This window comes from Schistocerca cancellata, chromosome 8 (genome assembly GCF_023864275.1).
Source record: "Schistocerca cancellata isolate TAMUIC-IGC-003103 chromosome 8, iqSchCanc2.1, whole genome shotgun sequence".
Lineage (NCBI taxonomy): Eukaryota > Metazoa > Arthropoda > Insecta > Orthoptera > Acrididae > Schistocerca > Schistocerca cancellata.
The window spans coordinates 402,932,191-402,950,846 of NC_064633.1; the positions used below are offsets into that span (position 1 = coordinate 402,932,191).

The 18,656-nt window shown below is 39.6% G+C and overlaps 1 protein-coding gene across 1 annotated transcript in view; it reads left to right on the forward strand.

Moving 5' to 3' along the window:
• The first annotated feature begins 1,057 nt into the window (after positions 1 to 1,057).
• LOC126094973 (neuropeptides capa receptor-like) overlaps positions 1,058 to 18,656 on the forward strand; it is a 1,057,957-nt gene continuing 1,040,358 nt past the window's right edge. The window contains exon 1 of the mRNA XM_049909628.1: positions 1,058 to 1,246. The gene's annotated coding sequence lies outside the window, so the exon portion shown is untranslated. The remainder of the gene's footprint in view (positions 1,247 to 18,656) is intronic.

Genomic DNA, 18,656 nt, shown 5'->3' on the forward strand with positions numbered 1-18,656 from the left:
TGGTGGCAAAAAGAAATTGCAAATAACCTCAGAAATACATGAAAAAAATTCGCCTGACTTCGCTAAGGAGAGACACCAAATCAGTATTCACTGCTAGCCGATGAGTCATTGTTTATACTGATATCCAATGATCGTCATGCCTAATGGTTGCTTATGTCATTTAGGAAGTTCGGACTTTTTGTGACATTTCAACTTGCACTTGAGAATGACTGCAACGCCTAAGTCATAACTGCGTGAAATAAATGAATAGTCTACTGACGGAAATTTTTTCACACATGTTATGTATGTTGCGGGAATGCTGTGGCTCTGCTGTTATATTTACGAACTTGTGAACTCGCTCTCCTTTCTGAGAGAATCGATTAAACTTGTCTCCGACAGTAGTCACAAGTGAGATGTGACAAGTTGAATCGTCGTGCATACGGACACAGCGGGTTCAGTAATGACGTCATAACACTCGCTGGCCAGTCTAAAAGGCAATACAGAGCTCATTTCTGATCTCTGATTACACACCTCTTCCCGCCGTGACTCGCGTCAGCAGAAGACGGCCGTTTGGCGCCACTCCTAAACCGTCCACAGCTCTCCACTGCAACGAGTGTATCCGTTTAACGGGGTCACTAAAGTAATGCGCGATAGCGTTCCTTCATTCTTCTCTCGTTTTGGTCGCAAGAAATACGATAATCCTACAGAGACCTAAGTAGATCTATTTATTTCCATGGCTTGATACTTATGGACTCACTGCATTTATCTTTCTAGCCGAAAACGGAAGATTGATATGTTTAGAATGTCAAAAGAAATCCGAGTCTGTTCGCATAGCTTAATCAATTTCCGAGCGAGGTCAGTTTCCGAAGTTCGACCCCGCGGCACGCTTCAGAGGGCCGCTGGGACAGGCCACGGCGCTTTGACACCTTTGACGCCGACGCCGCCACCGCCGACGCTGACGCCAGTTAGTTGCGGCGTCGTCCGCAGAGGCGCTGCCGGCGGCGCCGCACGCATGTCTGGCACGGCGTGCGGCCGCTAGTCCGGCGGCGGCGTCGCTTGGCGTCTGTGTCCGCGCGAGACGGCGTCGGCCGAGGCGAAAGCGCGTCGCGTAGCGTCGCGGCGCTCAGGCCCCAGTGCGAGAGGCTGCGCCGCGGTACCACTGGAGGCGGCTAAGGTGGACGCGGCTCGCCCGCAGCCAGACACCATCCCACGTTGCCCGAAAAAGCGCCAGTGAGGCACCGGCATCTGCTGTCTGCCCTCATCAAAGGTAATCACAAGTGGTGACGTGGGTGGTTTTACTTTGCGGTGGACATGCGAGATATTTGAAGCCAATGGTACCTACATTTCTACTGTTGCTTATCATTTCATTTGCTGAATAAATTATTGTTTTATTTGCAAGGTTGATATCTATGGAAAGCGAATAAGAAACCTAACGAGTCACCGATTGGAATTCATCAAAACGCATTTCGTCAAAACGCGTGTCTTGGTCTATGCTTCATTATTTTATTACATACTAGCCACAATCCTGGCACTAAGTTTAATTTGCTTCAATTTGCCCCGACGTGACATTTACACTTTCCTACACGGAAATAAGTGTTGACAGTTGAACTTATACTGGGTTCCGAAATTTACAATTTTCAGATAAAATTGCAATTTTGTCTTGAATGAAATAATTTTGGATAGAATAAATATGAATTGGCAGTTAACCACCCTGTAGATTATCTCAGCAAGTCGATCGAAACATCGGCAATGTAGTTATTTTAGTTTTCTGTCTTAATGAAGGGGCCTAATATCCAAAAATATTTTATTCAGAAAGACACCGGAAGCCTACGAACTCATAGCACTCTTTTGGTGAATAGTTTATACTTAAATTTCTCAACACGTCGCAACAACTAATCTATAATTTTCATCTACTTGTATTACAAAGTATTTCACGTATTTCGCAACTAATTCTAAATTTTGCTTCTAACAAGACTCCTATGACCTTACGTTTTCAATAACTTCAGTGGTCTATTCACCAAAATATTTTTAGAACAATTATTACATTATAAATACATTTTTTAGTCAGCGCATTATTAACCTACAAGTACTACTATGAATAAACCCCAACTGTTATTATTTAACATAAGGTACCTAAATCCCAATGATCCAAAATCAAATATTAATATTTAAGAAAGTAATTATTATGATGGTAAAGATAACTATGAAGATTGTGAAGGCAGTTAGGGGAGTAATGTTAGGAAAAACAGTCTCAAAACCCATTTTGAGAAGACGACAAATTGTTATTAACGTCTACAAGATAATCAGCGCTGTAGAAACAACTGAGGACGAATGCACGCAGATATCAACAATGCAATGACTGTAAGCCTAACTACTGAAAACACTAGAGAGTGGAAATTGAAAGCTGTGTCGTCTAAGAAAGCCCAGTTTTCAGGTGCGACCACTAGTGTCAAGCATATGAGTAATTCTCTTTCTTTTTGAGAATTTGTGATTCCTCGTCACAATAGACAGTAATCTATTTACAAATGTAATGTGTTGGTGAATTTCTATAGATATACATTAATTTATACGTCAGTAGTAATTTTTCTTATTTATTAATGAAACTTTTGAGCAACGTTCATCAAACAGCAACGTCTGACAGCTCAGTCATACCTTGTTAGACAGCATTACAGTTAACAAGCAGATATAAAACTAGACTCGTGTCTAAACATTATTTCCATCATGATCAGATGAGCCTTCTTAACATGATGACTGTACGTCTTTCGTGTCCACGTTGTTCCATAAGCCAGTAGGCTTCACTTTTTTCTAGCAGATCGTTAGATACCAGACAACCATTAAGCTGTATTTATCAATCAGTTCCTCACACACACTGAGAAAGAATTTTCCACCTACATATCGCGACGATTACCGACACCTTTGTGTGAAATCATTTATCGAAATCAGAACAAAATGAAATAAAGAAAGCCGACACTTAATAGCGCCTCAAATTGAGTGAAGGCGTTCGTCTGGACTACGCAACGTTCTGATGACTTAAAAAACTGTAATTACGTGAACTAAACAACATTGTGTGTTGAAGGATAGAACTCCAGTAGTGCAAACTAATTATTATTTCCAACTATAACTTTTATATACCTACAGACCTGTGTCACGAATCAGGTGTCCTATGTGAGGTAACCAGTGATTTACTGAATTGTATCATGAATTACTTAGGAAACGTTCATTTTCAACGGAAGCTGCTGACTTTAGTCCGAAGACTGGTTTGATGCAGCTCCTCTCACTAGTTTATCTTGTTCAGATATATTTTGCTCTTCATACATACTGCAATCTACATCCACTGTAACTCACTAAATGTCTTAGTCTCACACAACATTTACTGAAACAGCGATTCATTGTATTTTACCAACGTATCCAGGTGCGTAATGATGTATTAACTAAAGGGAAGAGAAATATATCATTAATACGACTCGGAAAAAGTTATGTTCTCTTCGAAAAAATAATTACTTATTGCTAAAAGGCTGGCAAATAGATGCAGCCACAAAGCCACAGTGGTGACGTCGATGAATTCCAACGTCTCTCTCTTCCTCTCCTTTCTCATTTTTTGATGTAATACTAGAAAAATTATCAAATCTTTACTGATAAATGACAAACCAAGATTTTTTCTTCACTTTAAATCGTTTCCGTAGCTAACAGCAGCGAAGTCACTGTGATATAGGTACACCTGCAGGAATTAAATGGTTCCCCCAGCCTCATGGCACAGAAACCTACGGTAACTGTTGGAATATGATGATAATGTTTGGTTTGTGGGACGCTAAAATGCACGGTCATCAGTGCGCTTACAAAGTCCCAATGTTGACACATTCAAATTTTTTCACAATCCAATCTAGCCACAGTCACGAATGATGATAATGATGTTGTTGATGATTAAGATATGGTAAGCACGACACAAACACCAGTCCCCGGGCAGGTAAAATCCCCAACCCGGTCGCGAATCGAACCCGGATCCCCGTGGTGCAGTGGCGGCAACTCTAGCCACTAGACCACGAGGTGCGGACCTGTTGGAATATATATTCACATAATCTTTTGCTATACGGCGACAACATACGAAAAATGTCGAAACGGACAGTTTTCTGACTGTCTTATCGCACAAATTTCTATCAGGAGACCATGAAAATGATATTCACTTTTTCATTTTCTGTGTTCGCGTACCCACTTCCGCGAAGGCACCGGCCTGAAGAGCAAACTTCCCAACCTAGTCGTAGCTAGTGTACCTCTGCTTTCTAAAGGATCAGGACTTCCGCATATTTTACTCTGTGGCTACCGTAGACGTAGAGACAGGTGTTGACATACCATGACTGGTATACATGTAGCCGTAAGCCCGACACAATTTTCGTGTTATACTACAACATTTCACTGTTAATTAAGAGCCCTTATTTTTATCCTGTTAATATACTAACATATTTAGATTTGTGTCAATAAACTTCTAATCGTATAAGTACCAGGAACATTGTCATTTTTGTGAAGGTTGAAATTTGAGCCTCCACTACAGTTATTTCTCATTGAAAAATATGTAACGAGACACTGACCAATCACAGTACAAGCAAATAGCTCTAAATCTAACTTGTAACTGTTCGCAATGACAGAGATATGTTTATCTTTGAGAAACGTAAACAATTAATGTTCTGAAGTTTTTCACTTAAAAGACAGTCAGCGGTTATTATTTGATGCAGATCGTGTTAACTAAAATAAGATTCACGAAACAGATATTTTAGAACATCCACAACTCGTGTCTTTCATTAATAAATATCAACGTTAGTTCACCAATCAGCGATAGAATAATCAATTAAAATTTGAAAATAATGTAAGTAGTTCAACAGGACAAGGAAAGCGATACCTGTCGCGGCATTGACATTGCTATGAACAGAAGCGGCGAAATATAGATACGCGCTTTAATAGCCATAGAGAATATATTCGAATTTAAATGAATATTTTTCACCAAAGAACAATAACAGCAGCGTATTCAGCAGAAACAGTGTAACCATTGATTTTCCTCAAATGAAATGTTACGTGAGGCTGCTAGCTTTAACAGAGGCTTCACCTCGCTATGGCCCATTTCATCAAATCTTAGTCACCCATTTTTCAATTATAATGTGAGCGGATTACAAAATATTACGTTGGAAGGCCCAAAAACCTACGTAACCTCTCACAGCGTTTGAGAAAATTATCAGCATTCGGCTGAATTGGCACTCAAGTTGCAGCCTGTACCTGCGTTTCATGATGAACAAGTTTTGGCTGCACTGATAGCGAATTTAGGTATATCATACCATGTATCAGACAGAAAGCCGTTTCTTCCCGTATCCAACCATATCCATTAAATGAATTGGCCCGTAACTAGTAGCAAGAAATAAACTGTAAATTTACCGATCTTATGAATTAAGTGCTAAACGTGCGGCAGTAGATCTTGCACTATCGGCGCTGTAGCTTATCGAGTGTTATACCTTAACGATCTTATGAATTAAGTGCTAAGCGTGCGGCAGTAGATCTTGCACTATCGGCGCTGTAGCTTATCGAGTGTTATACCTTGTTTCTTCGACAACCACAGCTATCACAGGGCTGCTACAAAAGCAGGTGCAAAACAGTTTTGACTGCGATACAAAAGTTTTTGGGTCACTGTTCCAGAAAAACAGCTATCTCTTAGTATTTTTACTTATTTACTTAACACAGTTGTGGTCGAATGTAAGTCGATAGTTTTTGTTAGTAGATGACCGGTTTCGATCTTCTAAAGAGATCATCATCAGATCTACATTTGTTGATGACAGTTGAAATAGTTGGAAGTGTTCTCCATCCTGCGTGGACGGGCCTGCTCACAGCCAGCGATTTCTTCTGTCAACAAGGAATGAAGATCTGATGTTGATGATCTCTTTAGAAGATGGAAATGGTCATCCAAAAGTATAAATTAACAACTTGTATGCCAGCACGACTGTGTTTACTACAATTGTTGCGATACAATATATTTTGCTCCAATGTTATGCAGTGGTTTTTAAGTCAGACGTGTTGCAAGCCACATTGCATGTAAAAACCTTTGATGATTGACTGAAAAATCTCCAGTGTTTGGATATCTCAGTTTTATTTGTCTATTCAGCAACTACAGAGATCTGAAGCTGTGTTCCCCATATTCCGCCATTTTGGGCAAGCCATAAGTAAATTCGGCGACAGCTACATCCTGTTTCTTGATATGCCGTGTGATACTAGATTACATAACGCTTAAGCTGAGTACAAGTTTCGATGATAAGGATGGTATTTCATATATTCTTCTCACAAGTTAGTTACGAGTCTACTTTCGCAGCAGCACCCATTTCCGGTGTCGCACACGACAGGTTTTTCGTGTGTCGTGAAACATTTCGATACTGTTTTAAAGAGGAAATGCTGGAGAAGAAAAAAACGACTTCTGCGTATGTTACTATTTTACATTTACCAGTCCATCAGTTCATATAACTGTATTTGTTCATATCGTCCTTATTCATTTAGTTTCTAGCTTGTTGCTTCAACTGCTACTCCTCAGTTCTTTTCCCAGAAGAACGTACTTTAATTCCCTGTCTACATTTCGTGATTTAGTGTTTCTGTGATGTCCCTAAATCATTTTATGTGAGTGCTTGTAAAGCATTTTTGAAATAACCATGGCCGAATGCCTGGTACTTTCCTACTCGCGTCAGATATGTACCATTTTATTGGTCATTCTGCCTGAGTTTCCGCTAGCGGCATGTCAATGTGAAAGCGTCAGGAAAGATCTTTGTTGATAATCTGCAGACATGATAAACTGCCACTGTTGCACCTTGATCTAAAAATTATTAACTTCACGAAGCGAATTCGTTATTCGCTTCCTGTATTGAAACTTGTCAAATAAGCCAGACAGGACTTTAATCTGTAACTTCCGTACACAATCTACAGCTCTGTATAGCCTCATCATAAATTTTTGCAATACTTTTTGCAGCTTCCTGGCGGAAGAATCTACAGTTTGTTAACATACACTACATTAAAAAGTACAAACACGTGTTTCTGTTACGAAATAAGCACAGTACAGGAAAATAGTTTAACGACGTTGTGATCGTAACAGCTGCAGATCGAATTTTATAAGTAATGAGTACTCAACAATGAGTGATATCACCCTTCTTATACGACCTTCTCCGACACGTTAATTAGTATCATAAATATTCTAAGTAATAGCAAATATTTCTTTCTCCGTTGGTTTGTTTGAAATCTGCGCAAATCTAATCAGCTATCTACACTCAATTTTTATTTCTGTTGTTACTGCAGTGTAAAGAATAAAATTGCCGTAATTTTCATAGTGATTGGAAATGAGTCACAGCATCATGAAAACTGTGTTGTACTCATTTAAGCGTTACCGTTCGACGTATTTCTAACTTAGAATGTACATGTACTGTAATGACTGTTATTCAGACTGCTGGCTTCAGTCAACGGGTCATGACTGGACATGAAATGGTGTGGGATAACTTGCTCTTAATATACAACTCTAAGTACGATTAGACAGCGTTAAGATATCTTCCATTCAACGTTAAACATAAAAAAATTCTTTCACTAATCCTCACCTGGCTAATTAACTCGGTGGTTAAATAAACGCGGCACATGTACAAGACGCAGTGGGTTTTAACTATCCTGCTTGTAATCATGGTCTTATGGTTTCATGTAAACGTAAAAACAATTAGAGGAATTCATTCACATATTAGCGCTGCAAGTATCATGTGTTTCACGATTTCTTCTTCTCCTTCCCGCTTAGCAAGGAGTATGGTGACTATGGTTGGATTTATTTCCCCGTGTGAACCAATAAACCTTTCTAGTATAAATAAGGAAATGTAGTTCGAAACATGTATATCTGTATTCTACCTGTTGACGTAATGCATGTGGTGGATGACACTTGCATTATGTGATAAATTGTATCTTTCCATTTCTTTCAGTTTGAAGGGATTTGAGAACAGTTGTTTCTATACAGCTTTGAAAAATCACTAATTTTTGCCAGGATAAATAAATAGAATCTTGCTGTTCTCTTTGCTTTCAATTCTTTGCTTTCATAATTTAGTTTCATCTGTCCCACATGTTGTTACTAACAGGCACTTTAATGGCAGGTTTGTGGCTCAGGAGTGATATCACAAAGAGGTACTACAACTTAGTATTTGTTGAGATGCGGAATTTGATGTAAATTTTAACAGCTAATTTTACCCAGGCTTGAAACAGAGTGTCCATATCTGACTGGATCTTACAATGCTTGTCCAATAAAACGTTCCGTTAGGTAACTGTACCATCCACGACAAATTACCATACAGTTCATCTCACCTAAGAAGTTGCTGTTGCCCACGAATAGTAATGGCCGAGAACATTTAAGGATACGCCTCAAAGTTCTTCCGTTTCTCACGATGTGTCCAAATCATTAAACATTAAGTTTATGAAGTAAGTGTTGCGTGACTGCTTCATTTAAAATTGAAATTCGATTGTGGCTATGTTAAAGAAAACTGATGGATAATTTACTAATAGCAATAAGCTGAAAACGACGATAAAACACTCAGGCTATCACCCACACTGATTCAGTTAGTATCGCTCTTGGTGTTTTGTGATAGAAATGTGGAAATATTTTCCGTCATTAAGTTTGGCGCTGTCTTATAATGTACTTCCAGCCTGACGGGAAGAAATTATCGGCACCTACAATTTCCATGATGCTGCTGTTACCACAACATGCAATACGTAACAATGGTTATCATCGTGTACAACCCGTAGCGCTGAGTACTTTTGAATTAGTTGTCCAGGATACAATAATCAAAGCTGGAAATTTCAGTATTATCTCAACATCAGTAATATAGGTAAGAATGAACTCATGCATATACCAACGGCGTGATGGTTGGCATCAGATCGTGTTGTGGAATATCCCTAAGTTCTGATTGACGATAGAGATTTAGTATATACATTATTTACATTTCATGTTGTTGCGTAATGGTGCAATATGACTTGACAATGGGACACCATTGTCAGTTTACACGCCAACAAACTGTCGATTCAACAGTCACCAACTGATAGTTGTTATGGCTAGAATGATAACTTAAGACCATTCAGAAGAAAACGGCTGCTCTTTTTACTCTGTATTATGCCGCTACCTGTCATGCTTTAGAAATCTGATAACTGGTTCATGTTGTACTGCATTTAGTTTTAAAACCCTGCTATTATAAACCTGGTATTATACGCCACGTAATTAGCCAGATATTTCGGTATCAACAAAAAGTCAGTAACTACGAACAGTAGGCTTCGATTTAGCTGTCTAACACAGCAAGGGCGCCGGTACGATAGTTTGTATGGGAAGGGGGAAGGATAGACTTTTGGGTATGGTGAACTTTTAACATTTTGAAACACGAATATCGACTTTTAAATAGCAATAAAATAGTTTCAGTTCAGATCCCGTTAAAGACCTGCGTAATACCGACATTTAAATCATTTACTTCAAAGAAAGGGGGACCTGACTGCGTTCCCCCTTTCCTTCTGGGATTGGCGCCCTTATATCTCATTTGAGAAAACGTGTCTATCAGAAGTTTCTTTATCTTCATCATTTGATAATAAAGGCGTCGTTACAGTTACGAACGTAATACCACACTGGAAGTGCCCGTTTATCAATCAGAATGACAATTATTTAACTTGTTGCACAATTAACCACGGACAGTAAAACTTAGAAAATATGCGCTTCCACGAAGTGAGCATGACGACGGGTGTTATTTTTCCAGCCGTAACATGCGGCTTTATTCATATCGTTTTGTCGTTCACTAGATTGTGTAAAACGACCGACACATTCACACTAGTGTCCCCACCTTTAATTTTTCGTATCGCTCGTATTCACAGATTACATGGCTGCATATACAGCATATGACAGATGTGCTAAACTGTCAATATAGTTTACTTACATTTTCCTTTGGATTTATGTCCTATTTTTTGTCGTATATATTGTAGCCCCTTCTTGAGGATCCTCTCATTTAACGACACATGTCTCCTACGTTGAACTTCGTTATATTATTAATCCTTCTGCAATCTGGAACTATCTTCCACATAGCAATTCCAAGTAACAATAGACAATATACTCTTGAATCCCGCCATCGGTCACGCAAAGTAAAATTGCCCACATGTACAAAATACCTGCGTACAAGTCGATTTCTTACATTGGAATTATTCACCAACTGTGACGACAGTTCACATTACTAGAAATGCATTAAATTCGAAACAAATGTCTTTTTTTGTTCATTCTACTCTTGTATCGATCCAAACATTTACACGACATGGCTCTCAAATTTTCTATCTACTTGCCAAAATTGTCCATACGTATTAGGTTCTTTAATCCGGTCTTCATTTGCACACTTGTGAGTGTTGTGTGATTACGCTTTACTTCCTTGAATCATAAAGTTTGTAATCGTCTAAACAATGACCAATACTACAAAGTTACTGGTGAAGATGTAACTGCTGACACTGTAACTTAACAACGCTACTGCTGTTTGTTTATGATCACGTATAAAACAGCGTGCATTGAAGAATCCCCGAAATATTGCTTTTATCATCATTACTGTTTACGTCATCATCACCTTTATTATCCGTAGCAGCTCCAACAATAACTACCACGTGATACTTTTGGCTCGCTAAAGCCTTCTTCTCGACATCAACATACTCTATTGCCTTGCATGATTTTCTGTTGTCATGCATTCTCCCATTATCTCGTTTTCTCTGAGTTTTCTCCTCACTTGCAGCCCATTTGACTCGCCGCATGTCCTCCACATAACTACTACATTTACATTACATTCATATTTATGTCATCCACACAACTCACTTTCGTGACTCATGTATTTGTAACCATTAACTCCTAATAACTCCTTTCATCCATCCCGCCATTGCTCATAGGGATATCTTCCCTACTAAAATATTTTTCCGTTTGAGTGCATGTCTCAGAAACATAATTGACAGATGGGTTACGACCTTCGATTTTAGAGACAAAAGGAACTTACGTTCTGAAAAACTGTTTCTAATTTCAGAAAAGTACTTGAGGTCATTATCACGCTCATATTTATATCTTTTGCTGTCCATGCAGTTGTTGTCTTCAACCAACCAACAATGAAATACATACGTCTACAATATTTCTTAAACATGGTGAATATATTTTTTTAGTTTATTTACAATTAATTGTTTAGCAGTCTTTCAAAAACGCTATTTTAAACTCGCCCATGTACTACTGAAATGTCAGCAAATTCAGACAAACAGTGCACTATCACTCACAAAATTATGATTGTTCTGAAATGTCTTATTGACACGTAATCCCTTTTTGATACTGTATGAGAGGTGTGAAAATGTTCATCAGCGCTGCTGAAGACAGGTTGGACGTACGGCGTCTAGCTCCATACGGAATGCAAAACATGCATTGGTAGCGTCTGCATATTAACGACGGGCTAGGCATAGGTCAATGACTTTAAATACCCTTATAGCCAGAAAGGCACGACAATGAAATCCAGTGAACCCGTAGAGCCATGGTTTCGGAATTCCAGGATCGATCCGCCACACAAGAAATTTTGCAGTGAGGTACTGTCGAAAGATTTTTAGAAAATATCGCGGTGTTGCATCGTGCGTAAATAATAGTCGTTGTCTTTCTTCAAGGCGAACTTTCTAGAGTTGATATACTTATTTGAGTGTAACCGTCAGTTTTCCACCGACAGTTCCTGTCAATACACTGATTCTGAAGCGATGCTGATGCGTCACCTCCGTAATTGCTTGAAGTTTTGCACCTATCCACATGTCCGTATTGTGGTATTATAATATGTCATCTCTTCTGAGTCTCGCCTCATCTCCACATATAAAAGGCAATGTCCTGATTGATTGTCTGACTGACTGACTGACTCACAATCGCGCAGCCCAAACCGCTAAGGACAGAACCTTGAAATTTTGAATCTTATACTGTGGGCGTCGTTTAAGAAGGTATTTTTCTAAATTACAACCCTGAGAGGGTGAAATAGGGGATGAAGTTTTTTCTGAAAAATGCCGCTGTTTAAGGAATTTTTGAAGCTAAACCTACGAAAATTTGTATGCGGCTTATTGGTCAGAAATAAAGATTTAAGTGTTTCGTCATTTTTATAGACTTAATGGTATAGGCGAAATAGTGGGTGAAAGCTTTTTTTGAAAATATATCGTTACTAAAGAACGACTAAAGTATTTTTAACGCTACATCTATTAACACATGTATTTGAGTCTCCTGTTGCGGGCAAAAAATTACGTGTCTCAGTGTTTTTCGAAATTCAACACTTAGGAGTGAAATTGGGGATGAAATTTTTATGGAAATATTTCACTGTGCGACCATTTTTAGGTTAAATCTTTTATTTTGCTTCCCTGTTAGAAAAAACTTATACTAGTCACTTGGTAATTCAAACCCTAAGCGAGTGAAATAGGGGGTGAACCAATTTACGAAAATGATGTTTGATTGTGAATGCATTTTTAAATCGAAATCCTTAAAAATTGGTGTTTGGTTTCTCGATTACGGATGAACAAATAAGTGTTTCACTGTTCTTGGAAATTCAGTCCCTAAGTAGGTGAAATAGAGTCAGACTGATTCACTGACCCAACACCGCCCAGCTCAAACCGCTAAGGATAGAAACTTGGAGAGGACGTAGATATTATACTGTAGGCAACTTTTAACGAGGGACTGTCCGAAAATCAACTCCTAGGTGGATGAAATAGGGGCTGAAAGGCATTTTGAAAGAATGTTGCTATTAAGGTAATTTTGAATCTAGAACTACGAAGATTAGTGTTTGGTTCCTCAGTCAAAAAATAAAAATTAGTGTAGCAGCATGTTTGGAAATTCAGTTACGAGAGGGGTAAAATAGCCGGTGAATGTTTTTGTGAAAATAAATAGTTACTAAAGAATTACTAAAAGATATTAAGGCTACATCTATGACAATTGGTATTTGACTTTTCGGTTAGAAGGTAGGTGTTGTTGGAAATTCAGTCCCTAAGAAAGTGCAGTTCGGGTTGAAAATTCTTAAGAAGACATTTACTTTCATACGAAAATTTTAAATTTATGGAAATTCGTGTTTCACTTCTGGGTCAGATATAAAGAAATATATGTTAGGGAATGAAAGTTGCTACTGAAATATCCATATGAGGATTCAAAAGGAATTATTAACACACACTTTGGACTCCTGCTACCAGAATCGCTGTTTGGTCAGAGTACATTCGGAAAAGACAATACTTATTTGGCCTTAATTAGCATGAAAAGCTTAGAAGATGCACTTCGTGAACAACATAAAAATTCGATTAAATAAATGCAATGAAAAATTTCTGCACGGCATACAGTCTACGCGAACGAAGTCTGTAAATAGAATGCAGCGTGTGAACTGCTGACTTTCGGCGGTCCATGTTTAAAAATGTATTGGTCTTCACACATTCCTTTACAGGAGCTTTTCTGTAGGAATATATGACACTTATTTTAAACAAACTGCATAGTTTCACCAACCCGTTTTCAGCATCTTAATGCGTGTTGTTGGGCATTATCACCGTCTTCAAACGGAAGAAAATTCATTATTCCGAAGTATTTAACGGTCGTTTCATATAATGTCAATGTAGTAAACGGGGGTCAGGGGGAGGGGAAGGGGAATGGAAACACATATGATAATTTTTATTGCTCTATCACTGAGGTTCCTGCATTCATATAGGCTTTTGCACGTTATTAATTCTACCACATGGTTTTCCTTCAAAATGTTTTGTGCACGTGCTATTTGAGGATTGAAAATACACGGAACAACCATTGGTTAAGTACGTAAAGAAGAAATAGAGTGTTCTGGAGATGCCGACTCATAATAGCATAATACACACATCAAAAAATTTTTGCATAAACTCGATTCCTGGAGTTCCGGAACCTCTAGAGAAAATATGAATAGAGTTCAACATAAAGTTCATTTCCACGCTTTTTATTGCTCATGAAAACCACATATTCCATAGTTTATTATCACACACCGAGACCTTCAGAGGTGGTGCTCCAGATTGCTGTACACACCGGTACCTCTTATACCCAGTAGCACTTCCTCTTGCATTGATGTATTCCTGTATTCGTCGTGGCATACTATCCAGAAGTTCATCAGCGCACTGTTAGTCCATATTGTCCCACTCCTCAACTGCGATTCGGCGTAGATACCTCAGAGTGGTTAGTGGGTCACGCTGTCGTTAAAAAGCCTATTTCAATTTATCCCAGCCATGTTCGACAGGGTTCATGTCTGGAGAACATGCTGCCCGCTCTAGTCGATTGACGTCGTTATTCAGAAGAAAGGCATTCACAAGCTGTGCACGATGGGGGCGCGAATTGTCATCCATGAAGACGAATGCCTCCCCAGTATGTTGTCGATATGGTTGCACTGTCGGTCGGCGGCTGACATTCACGTATAGTACAGCAATTACGGCGCCTTCCATGACCACCAGCGGCGTACGTTAGCCCCACAAAATGCAGGGAACCTCCACCTTGCTGCACTCGCTGGAAATTGTGTCTAAGGGGTTCAGCATGACTGGTTGAAGGCATATACGGCACTCATCGGTGAAGAGAGCATTATGCCAAACCTGGGCGGTCGATTCGGCATGTTCTTGGGCCCATCTGTACCGCTCTGTTTGGTTTCGTGGTTGCAAAGATGGACCTCGCATCATGCAGCCTACTGCGCACAGTTTGAGTCATAACACGGCGTCCTGTGGTTGCACGAAACGCATTATTAAATAAGATGGCGTTGCTGTCAGGTTTCCTGCGAGCCATAATCCGTAGGTAGCAGTCATCCACTGCAGTAGTAGCCCTTGGGCGGCCTGAGCGGGGCATGTTATCGACGGTTCCTGTCTCTCTGTATCTCCTCCATGTCCGAACAGCATCGCTTTATTTCACTCCGAGACGCCTGGACACTTCCCTTGTTGAGAGCCCTTCCTGGCACATACCAACAATGCGGACGCGATCTAACCGCGGTATTGACCGTGTAGGCATGGTTAAACTACAGACAACACGAGTAGTGTACCTCCTACTTGGTGGAATGACTGGAACTGATCGGCGGTCGCACCCCCTCCGTATAATCGTAGCAGGCCATGCATGGTTGTTTATATCTTTTGGGCGGGTTTAGTGACATATCTGAACAGTCAAAGGGACTGTGTCTCTGATACAATATCCACAGTCAACGTCCATCTGCAGGAGTTCAGGGAATCAGGGTGATGCAAAACGTTTTCTCAATTGTGTATATCAGCTGTACGACCCAACGTGAACACTATAAAAAAGAAATTTTTACACAATTTTGTTCTTGTTACGATTTATTGAGGACTGATAAGTAAAGTAAGTCATTCAGAATATAAGCTCTGTTGATGAATTCTTGTGTTACCTCATTTGCCAGCGACTTTGCGAAAAGGGTGTTTGCTTCGATTAGTAATTTATACAATCAGCATTTATGAGATGTGTTCAAGTGGCGATGGGTGCTGATAAAATATTGAAAAGTAATACCACATTTTAAATTTAGGCCGAGGTATTTACTACCGAAAACAAATTTTGTGAGTAACAGTTACAAGTTTGCATAATTTTATGCCAAACGCGAGGTTATTAGAGACAAAAGGCTATGACACCAGAATCAAAATCAAAAGTTGAAGCTACCGTAACCTTGTTGAATGATTTACGCAACGCACGGACAATTTAATTTGTGATGGCCGGCATATAAATTGAGCGTCTTAACTGCCGGGTGATACTGGATCTGACCGAGGATTTGGACTATAGAAATTTAAGAGAAAACCAAATACACCGAGTTGCTCAAAAATGTTCAAGTGTCAGTGAATTCCTAAGGGACCAAACTGATAAGGTCATCGACTACTAGAATTTTTTTTTTTTGGTCATCAGTCTACTGACTGGTTTGACGCGGCCCGCCACGAATTCCTTTCCTGTGCTAACCTCTTCATCTCAGAGTAGCACTTGCAACCTACGTCCTCAATTATTTGCTTCACGTATTCCAATCTCTGTCTTCCTCTACAATTTTTGCCCTCTACAACTCCCTCCACTACCATGGAAGTCATTCCCTCATGTCTTAGCAGATGTCCTGTCATCCTGTCCCTTCTCCTTATCAGTGTTTTCCACATATTCCTTTCCTCTCCGATTCTGCGTTGAACCTCCTCATTCCTTACCTTATCAGTCCACCTAATTTTCAACATTCGTCTATAGCACAACATCTCAAATGCTTCGATTCTCTTCTGTTCCGGTTTTCCCACAGTCCATGTTTCACTACCATACAATGCTGTACTCCAGACGTACATCCTCAGAAATTTCTTCCTCAAATTAAGGCCGGTATTTGATATTAGTAGTCTTCTCTTGGCCAGAAATGCCTTTTTTGCCATAGCCAGTCTGCTTTTGACGACCTCCTTGCTCCGTCCGTCATTGGTTATTTTACTGCCTAGGTTGCAGAATTCCTTAACTTTATTGACTTCGTCACCATCAATCTCGATGTTAAGTTTCTCGCTGTTCTCATTTCTACTACTTCTCATTACCTTCGTCTTTCTCTGATTTACTCTCAAACCATACTGTGTACTCATTAGACTGTTCATTCCGTTCAGCAGAACATTTAATTCTTCTTCACTTTCACTCAGGATAGCAATGTCATCAGCGAATCGTATCATTGACATCCTTTCACCTTGTATTTTAATTCCACTCCTGAACCTTTCTTTTATTTCCATCATTGCTTCCTCGATGTACAGATTGAAGAGTAGAGGCGAAAGGCTACAGCCTTGTCTTACACCCTTCTTAATACGAGCACTTCGTTTTTGATCGTCCACTCTTATTATTTCCTCTTGGTTGTTGTACATATTGTATATGACCCGTCTCTCCCTATAGCTTACCCCTACTTTTTTCAGAATCTCGAACAGCTTGCACCATTTTATAGCGTCGAACGCTTTTTCCAGGTCGACAAATCCTACGAAAGTGTCTTGATTTTTCTTTAGCCTTGCTTACATTACTAGCCGTAACGTCAGAATTTCCTCTCTCGTCCCTTTACTTTTCCTAAAGCCAAACTGATCGTCACCTAGCGCATTCTCAATTTTCTTTTCCATTCTTCTGTATATTATTCTTGTAAGCAGCTTCGATGCATGAGCTGTTAAGCTGACTGTACGATAATTCTCGCACTGTCAGCTCTTGCCGTCTTCGGAATTGTGTGGATGATGCTTTTCCGAAAGTCAGATGGTATATCGCCAGACTCATATATTCTACACACCAACGTGAATAGTCGTTTTGTTGCCACTTCCCCCAATGATTTTAGAAATTCTGATGGAATGTTATCTATCCCTTCTGCCTTATTTGACCGTAAGTCCTCCAAAGCTCTTTTAAATTCCGATTCTAATACTGGATCCCCTATCTCTTCTAAATCGACTTCTGTTTCTTCTTCTATCACATCAGACGAATCTTTACCCTCATAGAGGCTTTCAATGTATTCTTTCCAACTATCTGCTCTCTCCTCTGCAATTAACAGTGAAATTTCCGTTGCACTATTAATGTTACCACCGTTGCTTTTAATGTCATCAAAGGTTTTTTTGACTTTCCTGTATGCCGAGTCTGTCCTTCCGACAATCATATCTTTTTCAATGTCTTCACATTTTTCCTGCAGCCATTTCGTCTTAGCTTCCCTGCACTTCCTATTTATTTCATTCCTCAGCGACTTGTATTTCTGTATTCCTGATTTTCCCGGAACGTGTTTGTACTTCCTCCTTTCATCAATCAACTGAAGTATATCTTCTGTTACCCATGGTTTCTTCGCAGCTACTTTCTTTGTACCTATGTTTTCCTTCCCAACTTCTGTGATGGCCCTTTTTAGAGATGTCCATTCCTCTTTAACTGTACTGGCTACAGCGCTATTCCTTATTTCTGTATCTATTAGAAAACTTCAAACGTATATCGTCATTCCTTAGTACTTCCGTATCCCACTTCGTTGCGTATTGATACTTCCTGACTAATGTCTTGAACTTCAGCCTACTCTTCATCACTACTATATTGTGATCTGAGTCTATTTCTGCTCCTCGGTACGCCTTAAATCCAGTATCTGATTTCGGAATCTCTGTCTGACCAAGATGTAATATAATTGAAATCTTCCCGTACCTCCCGGCGTTTTCCAAGTATACCTCCTCCTCTTGTGATTCTTGAACAGGGTATTCGCTATTAATAGCTGAAACTTGTTACAGAACTCAATTAGTCTTTCTCCTCTTTAATTCCTTGTCCCAAGCCCATATGCTCCCGTAACCTTTTCTTCTATTCATTCCCCTACAACTGCATTCCAGTCGCCCATGAGTATTAAATTTTCGTCCCCCTTTACATACTGCATTACCCTTTCAATATCCTCATACACACTCTCTATCTGTTCATCTTCAACTTGCCACGTCGGCATGTATACCTGAACTATCGTTGTCGGTGTTGGTCTGCTGTCGATTCTGATTAGAACAACACGGTCACTGAACTGTTCACAGTAACACACGCTCTGCCCTACCTTCCGATTCATAACGAATCCTACACCTGTTATACCATTTTCTGCTGCTGTTGATATTACCCGATACTCATCTGACCAGAAATCCTTGTCTTCCTTCCACTTCACTTCACTGACCCCTACTATATCTAGATT